The following is a 9,502-nucleotide window of genomic DNA, read 5'->3' on the forward strand; positions in this document are numbered from 1 at the left end:
CCGGGGCCTTGGTGTTATCAGCACCGCACTCTCCCGAGTGAGCCACGGGCCAGCCCCAGACTGGTAATTTATAAACAACAGAAATGTATTGCTCACAGTTCTGGAGGCTGGAAGTCCAAGATTGAGGCACCAGCAGATTCAGCGTCTGGCGAGGACCCCTTCCTCACACATGGCACCTTCTGTATGTCTTCACATGGCAGAAGGGGGAAATACGCTCCTCTCTTTTATAAGGGCACTAATCCCATTCATGAGGACTACATTAATCATGTCCCAAAAGTCCCCCCCTCTTAATACTATGACATGGGGGTTGTTTCAACATATGGATTTGGGGGGACACCAACATTCAGATGTAGCACTGCTGTAATGTCACATTTATTTGTGTCACTGTGTAGTCGCCACCTGGCTCTCTAGACTGAGCCCCAAGAAGGCAGGGACCAGGTCTGCCTCAGCTATGGCTCAGCACAGGGTCCAGAACACAGTAGGTGCTCAATAAATGTACTGAGTAGAGCAAAACCCACCAAGTTAGAGGTTTGCTCTGGAAAGAAGCTGCGTTTTCTCTGGCTTTCTACCCCTAGCAGTACTGGGAGGTTTGGGGAGCCTCAGGGGGCAAGGGCTACCCTGAATAACAGCCACAGAGGGTAGGGGAAGCCAGGACTCACGGTCCCTACACCCTGCACTCGGATCCTGCCCCTGGGGACTTGAAAGCTCTCTGGGATTTGCCAGTGGCTGCCCAGCATGGCTTTAGGAGGGAAGGAGATTGGGAGCTTGGGGGAAACACATGGCTCACTTTTGGGGCTCTGTCCTTTTGGCTCCCTCAGAGCAACCCAAACCCAGTTTGGGGACTGCATGGGCCTTGTGGCGGAGGTGGGCACGAGGATGTCTGGGCAGATGTGCAGCTTTTAAAGGGTGAATCCATCTTTATTCTCTAGGTGGTGTCTTGAGATTTGTGAGGCCTTTGGGGATCTCAAGCTAGGAACATAGGAAGTGTTTTTGGTGACTGGCCACCAGCAATGGCTCCTGCACTCATCCCACCTTGGCTGACCCCTTAGGGGGTCTGCTTATCAGTGTGCTCCTCCTCCTGTCCCCCCCTCTCCAGATGTTGAGGCTGGGTCTCGTTTCCCTTGGTCTGTGCTGGCTCACAGTAGGTGCTCAATCAATGTGAGGGGGCAGTGATGCGGGTGGGAGACTAAAGCAGGACTGGACCCTGCAGGCCCTGCGTGCACCTAAAGGACCTCGGGTGCAAGGCAGAGGGGGCAGAGGATGAGCTTCTGGCCACTCCCCTTGTAGAATCTGTTTCTTCTGACTGTGGGATACAGATAAGTACAGACCCCTCCTACCAAAAGGAACTTTGTGTTTTGGTTCACTGCGCTCTAGGAACGTGTTGGCCAAGGCACAAATGACATTTTTGCTTTAGCTCTGGTGGCCAGGGGTCAGAAAAGGCCCATGTGAGGCTTTTAGTTCCCTGGATGGGAGGAGGACATAGTCACTGCCTTGACTAGTGAGGCCTTGACCTGTGAGGGGTTTCTGGCTTCTCAGAAAACAACACAAGAGCTGGCTGGTTGGCTCAGCTGGTTAGAGCCCAGTGTTACAACAACAAGGTCAAGGGTTCGAATCCCTATACTGGCTAGACGTCAAAAAAAGGAAATGGAGAGACACAGACACCTGGAAGTTCTTAGTAAAACCTCACCTGATGCCTCTTTGGTGTCCCAGCCTCCACAGAGTGTCCTCAAGGAGGGAGGATGTGTCAGATCAGCAAACCAGGCCCGGGAGAAGGACAAGAAGAGAGGCCCCCAAAGTGACCGATGACTGTGCCCCTAAGGTGGCACAGCCCTGTCCACCATCCTGAGGATTCTGTAGGGAAATGTTTAGAGGTGCCAACTCTATTCACTAAGGCCAGCAGAATGCATGTCATTGTTTCCTATCATCAGCTCCTAATTAAAAAAAAAAAAAAAATTTGTCTAAAAGACAATTCACTATATACAGTTTATAGTTTTGTACACTGTCTTAATATGAATGGGACCACTTTTCTACGTGAGCCATTTATTTATTTGGCACCTGGCCAGTATGGCAATCTGAACCCTTGACCTTGATGTTATCAGCATCACGCTCTAACCAACTGAGATAACTAGCCAGCCTCTAATTGAGCCATTTTTAACCAAAGCGAAATAACGTAAGTAATATAAAGCATCAAAATACAGCTTTATATAAAGTATACAAAAACAGACATACTAATTCCTGTTGAGACACTTGACCTGTGAGGCATATCCAGGGTTTTTCTCCACATGACAGGTGGGGAATGACGTTATGCTTTTTATAATCCACAGTTGTGTTTTGCCCGTCCACAATATTCAAAAAAGAATTTGCATCTCGATACATTACAGGAAAAACATTCTATTTATGTTCCATTGTATGCAGGAGTATACTTCGCTGGTCTGAAAGAATACGAGGCATACAGTTTTCTAACAATTTTGTTTCCTTGGCTTCTTTTGCCTGGTGGGCTCTGGCAGTTCTCGGGAGCTGTTAACATCATTAGCAGGGGTTTCTACCTGCAGCACAAAACAGCAGCAGAAACCAAAAGAAAAGAAGAGGGCTGGCTGGTTAGCTCAGTTGGTTAGAGCGCTGTGTTATTATTATTATTATTATTATTTTCCTTTTTGTCTTTTTTCTTGACCGGCAACAGATCGCAACCCTCAGTGTTGCGCCCGCACCGGACCGGGACCGGCAATGGGATCGCAACCCTCGGCGTTGCGCCCGCACCTCGCTCAGCCAGTGAGCGGCCGGTCTGTATGTGGGATCCGAACCCTCCTTGGGAGCGCCGCCGCGCTCCCAAGTGGCACACTGTAGCAGTGCGCCACCAGGCCAGCCCAAAGAGCGCTGTGTTATAACACCAGGACCTTACCAGCCAGCCGCCGCCCCCACCCCCCTCTAAAACGAGAAGAGAAATCTTAATGCCCTAATAGCCTGAGATGGCCCTCAATGTTCCACCTGGTGGTCCTTGTTCCACAGGTGCATCTGATGCCCAGAGCCTGGTACTAATACAGAACACATATGGTGCCTTGGTTTCCCCACCTGTCATGTGGAGGAAAACCCTGGCTACACCTCTTGGGTTGGATGTCAGGATTCAAGGAAGAACTGAGCATGTGGTAGGATGCACAGGACCTGGCCATCCTAAGCCCTCAGCCAACACGCACAGCCCCGTCTCCATCCTCCACCTCCTCTTCATACAATGCACCTCTAACATAAATCATTACATGTCTTACGTGTAGTATGTATGAGTACATGTGATCTTTAACAAATAAGTTTTTAATACTGGAATAAGTTCAGATGTACAGAGTCCCCCCCTCTCCTGAGTACGAACAACTTACATTATCAGGGAACATTTATCACAAATAAGAAATCAGCATCAGTACATTGCTATGAACCAACCTTCTGATTGTTTTTTTTTTTTTTTTTTGGCGACTGGCTGGCTCGCAGATCTGAACCCGCAACCTGGTGTTACAGGAAGAGCTCTAAGCAACCGAGGTAATGGGCTAGCCCCATCCTGATGTTATTTGGATGTCATCAGTTCTCCCATTCATGTCCTCTCTCAGGTCAAGGATCTCCACAGCACCCCGCTGCATTCGGTTGTCATATCTCTCATTCTCCTCCAGTCTGGAATGGCTTCTGGGTCTTTCCCAGTTGCTCATGACCTTGGCAGTCTTGGGAGGACTGACCATTTGTCCTACAAGATCCCACAGTCTGAGCCTGTCTGATGTTCTTTTCAAGGTCAGCCTGGGTTATGAGTTGTGGAGGAACACCACGGGGGCCAAGTGCCCATATCAGGGCGCTGTGACATCTACATGATTTATCACAGTGACATCCATCTGCATCACTTGGTTTAAGCTGTGTATGAGTTTCCTGTGATTGCTGTAACAGATGGTCACAAACTTGGTAGCTCCAAATGACAAAAATGTATTCTTGCACAGTTCTGGAGGCCAGAAATCAAAATCAAGGTGTGGGTGGGGTCACATTCCTATGAGGTTCCCAGGAGAATCCATCCTTGTCTCTTCCAGCTTCTGGCAGCCCCTGGTGTCCTTTGGCTTGTGACTGCATCATACCTATCTCTGACTCCACATTTTCTGTGTATCAAATCTCCTTCTGCCTTTTCTTAGGGCACCAATCATTGGGTTTAGGGCTCATCCTTGACCCCAATGATCTCATCTAGAGATCCTTCACTACACTTGAAAAAACCCTTCTCCAAATAAGGTCACCATTCAACCAACTACAGGTGGCATCTGACAGGTGTCTCCATAATCCAAGTTACTATTTTTCCCTTTTCGTACTCTATTCTTTATAATTGAGTCACTAAGTTCAGCCTGCCCTCAGGGGGAAGTGGGAGGAGGACTTACATATAATTTTTAATGACTGGAAGATATTCTGTCTAGTGGATGGACCATAGCTCACTCAACCAGTCCACTGTTGTGAGACCTCTACATTGTTTCTGCTGTTTTAGAATTGGCAATGTGGCTGCAAGGCCTCGGCAAACTGAAGCTGTTCCCTTCACTTGAAAGACCTCCTTAGAATAAATTTTCAGAAATGGATTACTGAGTTGAAGGGTGTGGTACTTTTGTGGCTTTCGAGGCATAATGCCAATTTTTTTCCCCCAGTTAAAAGGAAATAGTCAAGGGTTCAGATCCCTGTATGGTCGGCCACCAAAAAAAAAAAAAGGAAAGAAATACCATTTAAATTGGACTAAAAGCATAGGAGTACTGGTTCAAGGAATAGGAAAGGATGAAGATTTATGAAGTGTCAAGTACAGTTGAATCCAGGGTTAAACAAGGCCATGACTCTGCCGTGGAAAGATGGGCCATGTCTGTTCCTGACTCAGGTCACCCCAGTTTTGCAATCTCAGAACTGTCCCAGGGAAGCCCTCTGATTGGCAAGGCTTGGGTCATGTGTCCACGATGATGGGGAGGGGAAACTGCTGAACAGCCCCCAAAATAGACCCACGCAAACCCTCCTGCGATCAGAGTCAAGTGGGCTTAGCTGAGCAACGACCACGTGGCACACACCAGGTGGTGATGGAAATTAGCACAGGTACTAAAGTTCAAGGTATGAGAGAGGCAATGATTAGATTGGGGGGGCAGTTAGGGAAGAGTTCACAGAGCAGCTGTGCATTAGTGCAGGTTCTTCCAGTTGCTGGGGACAGACTCCAAACTCCAAGTGGATTAAGCACTAAAGAACAACTTCTTGGATTCATATAAATGGGAAGTCATAGCTATGGTTTCAGGTATAGCTTGATCCAGGGGCTCGACTTCTGTCTCTTTTTTCACCAAGTAGCTCTACTGTCTTGTGTATGTAGGATTCTTTCTGCAGAAACCTTTTTCCAGAAGATAGATCCTGATGGCACTGGATTTTAACTATCTCATTTTAGCAACCGGGATGGTTAGAGCTCTACTCCCTCCCAGCCCTCATATCCTTCCCAGGAGAGAATCTAATTGTCTTGGGTAGGTCATGGGCTCCTCCTCTAACCAATCACTAGGACAGGGGAATGGAGAACTCTGATTGGCCACCTCTATGTTCAAAGGGCTAACAGAAAGCTGCAGTGACTACATTCCACCACACGGGGTCACCCAAGCAGAGTTTTCGACAACGCATACAAGTTTGCCAGTTTGGCAGAAGACACTTTGCACGTAGAAAAGTCTAGAATAGTCAGAATGGAGTAACCCAGCATACAATTTTCTTCCCATTTCCATCACCACGTTGATGCTGAGCCATCTCGTGGACCCAGTTTCTTTGTTTACATCAAGCAACCTTTGCCCTTTGCAAACGAGGCGTGGCTGGGCACCCGGATCCCTCTAACCCAGTTGGCATATTGCTGTTGGCATCTCACCAGCATCCTACACACATCTCAGACCTTTCCAGCCTTTCTGGGCCACCCAGTAGGGCTTGAACTTGGTAATGCTTATTGTGAACACTGGCGTCACTTTTGGTGCCTGGAATACCCGGTGAGCAATGCCTCCCATGGAGTGAGGGGCAGGGAATTCATCTGCAGCGCCTCTTGAATCCACATTCCTTCAACCCTCAATGTTCCACAAGTGGCTTCTTCTTGTAAGACTCCCTGGGCTTTCTCCAACCTCCACAGCCCACTCTACCTGGATGTGGGGCAGGCCAGAGGGTCAGAGGATTTGGATTTTGGGGGAGCAGCCCTAAGCCAATGACAGACAGAACTTGGAGAATAAACACCTCGGCTCCCCTGCACCTGGGGTGGGAGCATCTGCCGCAGGGATCCTTCCCCCCTTGTCTCAGATCCTCAGCCCCACAGGGGCTTCTTGCAATCACCACCTGAATAAGCCACAGGCCCTTGAGTTTTTATTTCAGAGTCAGTTTCCAGGGGACAGCAAAATCCCAGCCTACGTCATGAGTCTGGCAGTTAGATGCTCATTTTCTTTCTTTCATGTTCTTTTTTTTTTGGCAGCTGGCCATACAGGGACCCAAACCCTAGACCTTGGTGTTATAATACTGTGCTTTATTGGTCTTGCATTTTCTGATCCCATAGATTCTGTAAAACCCACCTACATCCTCCCCAACAAATTCCTTTTTGCTCCAGTTGTCAGAGTTGCCTGACAAAATCAATTTCACACTCCTGATCCAGCCAGGTTCATCCTCACAGTTCACTGTTTGCCCCTGAGCAGACCTGATATTCCCTAACTTCATGTTTTTCGTCCTTAAGCTTTCTGCCATTGTCAAGATTCTTTCAGCTCTGATGGAAAACTGAGCTCAAACAGGCCGGAGCAATGAAGAAAACTTCATGGCTCATACAGTGGGAAAGACCAGGGTAAAGACCTGGCTTCAGGCATGGCTAGATTGCCCTTTTCCCATCTCCTTCCTTTCGGGTATTGCCTTTGTTTTGCAAACCTCAGGAAGGACAACTGTTGGTTCAGGGCCATTGGGTGCTGGCACTTTATACGGGCTTCACATCTTATCAGTCCACATGGTAGCTCTGGTTGGCAGGGATGAGGAACATACCTGAGACTCTCAGCTCCTTTGCAGCAGAATTGAGCACCGAGACCCTTCTCCCCTCACCAGGTCCTGGAGGGAAGATTTTAGTGCCCCAAAGCTTCTGGTGTGAGACAGCTGGGTCTGTGGGTTCCCATCCTCTTCCACCCAGGTCTTTGAGGCCTGGTATAGGGGAGTCTTTCATTGAGAAGTAGAGCATCAAGAGTTCCCCAATCCTGCTCCAAGAAGCATAAGATCTTTTTAGCCAGGAGTCATCCACCTCAGACCTGGTAAGAAAAGACTTTCAGGCCAGTGCTGAGGCTTGGGAGGCTGGGAGGGTGACAGTCACTGGGTAAGGTCCCCAGTTGCTCATTCATAAGCCTGAAGGTTGAAGCATGCGGCCAGAGGATGGAACCGTTGATGGGCACCCTGCTAAGCCTCTCCTAGGAAATCAGGCCACAGTCATACTCACCAGTATGTGAAACTACATGCACGATCACCTTGGAGAAGTGAGCTATTCAAATGAACATTCAAAGGCATAAAGCTTTTACTTGTAGTAGATTGAATAGTATCCCCTAAAAAGATACGTCTACGTGCTAACCTCCTAGTACCTGTGAATGGGACCTTAATTGAAATAGGGTCTTAGGGCCGGACCGTGGATCACTCGGGAGAGTGTGGTGCTGATAATACCAAGGCCACGGGTTCGGATCCCATATAGGGATCTTAGGGCCGGACCGTGGATCACTCGGGAGAGTGTGGTGCTGATAATACCAAGGCCACGGGTTCGGATCCCATATAGGGATGGCTGGTTAACTCACTGGGTGAGCGTGGTGCTGACATCACCAAGTCAAGGGTTAAGATCTCCTTACCAGTCATTAAAAAAAAAAAGAACTAGGGTCTTAGCAGATGTAATTAAGTATCTCTAGGTGACAGCATCCTGGATTTAGGGTGGGCCTAATACGAGAGAGTAACATCCTCATAAGAAAAAGGAGAGGAAATATCTGGCTGCAACAATCCAATCTATACCCTTGAAAAGGGGAGTTTAGCTGTTACATAGAAAACATTTATAGTCGGATTACAATGACTTGTATATGCTTTCTTAATTTCAGGAGTGAGAACTCATGTGCGAAGTGCAGGTTATTTTCTTTTCTTTCCTTCTTTCTTTTTTTTTTTTTTTTTTTTTTGTGACCGGTAAGGGGATCACACCCCTTGGCTTGGTGTAGCCCAGCACCGCGCTCAACCAGTGAGCACAGCTGCCATCCCTATATAGGATCCGAACCCGCGGTGGGAGCACTGCTGCGCTGCCAGCGCCGCATTCTCCCAAGTGAGCCACGGGGTTGGCCCGCAGGTTATTTTCTGTTATCCTGAAAACTTCAAGGGCTTTTATGACTATAGCAAGCATGTAGCTTACCCATTGAAAGACAGCTGGATGGGTGCTCATGGGATAGAAGACTAAGCATCTTTCTTCCTTTTTTTTTAAAGGTGACTGCTAAGGGGATCTTAACCCCTGACTTTGTATTGTCAGCACCGCGCTCTCCCAAGTGAGCTAACCGGCCATTCCTATATAGGGATCTGAACCCTTGGCCTTGGTGTTATCAGCACCACACTCTCCTGAGTGAGCCACAGGCTGGCCCAGACTAAGCATCTTTCAGTTGGAGTTTCTGTAAACCATATGGAGAGGAGCATCCTATTTCAAATACGGTGGGGGAAAGGAGTGTTTTCAAATAACGGACATTCTATACTGGTGCTTTGTCTATGATATGAATTGGAAATAAAAATATGCAGAAGTAAAAAAAAAAAAAAGAAAAAGGAGAGGAAGATTTGAGACAAAGAAGGCCATTTGAAGACAGAGGTAGAGATTGGAGTGATGTGTCTATAAGCCAAGGAATACCAAGGATTGCTGAGAGCCACCAGAAGCCACCAGAAGCCAGGAGAGAGGCATAAAACTGTCCCTCAGACACTTCAGGAGGAGCCAACCCTGCTGACACCTTAATTTTGTAATTCTGGCCTCCTGAACTGCAAGAAAACCAAGTTCTGTCGTTTTAAGCTGCCCAGTGTATAGTAATTTATTACAGCAGTGCTAGGAAACTAGTGCATTTGCCTTTTTATTCAGTTACTGTCTCTCTCCCCGTACCCCAGGTGGGCCAGGAATTTTGTGTTTTGTTCATTTCTGTGAACAGAAGCGGGTACACAGTAAGCGTGCAATAAAGAGCTGTTGGATGTCTCACTAGGAGCCTGAGGGGCGACCCTAGGCACATTCCCAGTAACCACGGAGCTTCTCCCCTCAATTGCACACTGGAGACATTAACTGGCTCTGCGCACAGCGTGGAGCCTAGGAGACCGGAAGGGCTTCCCCTGCGCGTGCGTCTTCGCCCACAACGCATCCTGCGCGGGAGCGCTTGCTCCGCCCCTTTTGCCGCACTCGCAGTGCCACTTTACGGCCCTCTCCCTTGTTTCCCGGGCGGGAACGCAAGGGCTCCGCGCCCACGTACCCAGCAGGCCCCCCCCCCCCCCCCCCCCCCCC

Source organism: Galeopterus variegatus, unplaced genomic scaffold (genome assembly GCF_000696425.1).
Source record: "Galeopterus variegatus unplaced genomic scaffold, G_variegatus-3.0.2 Scaffold8698, whole genome shotgun sequence".
NCBI lineage: Eukaryota > Metazoa > Chordata > Mammalia > Dermoptera > Cynocephalidae > Galeopterus > Galeopterus variegatus.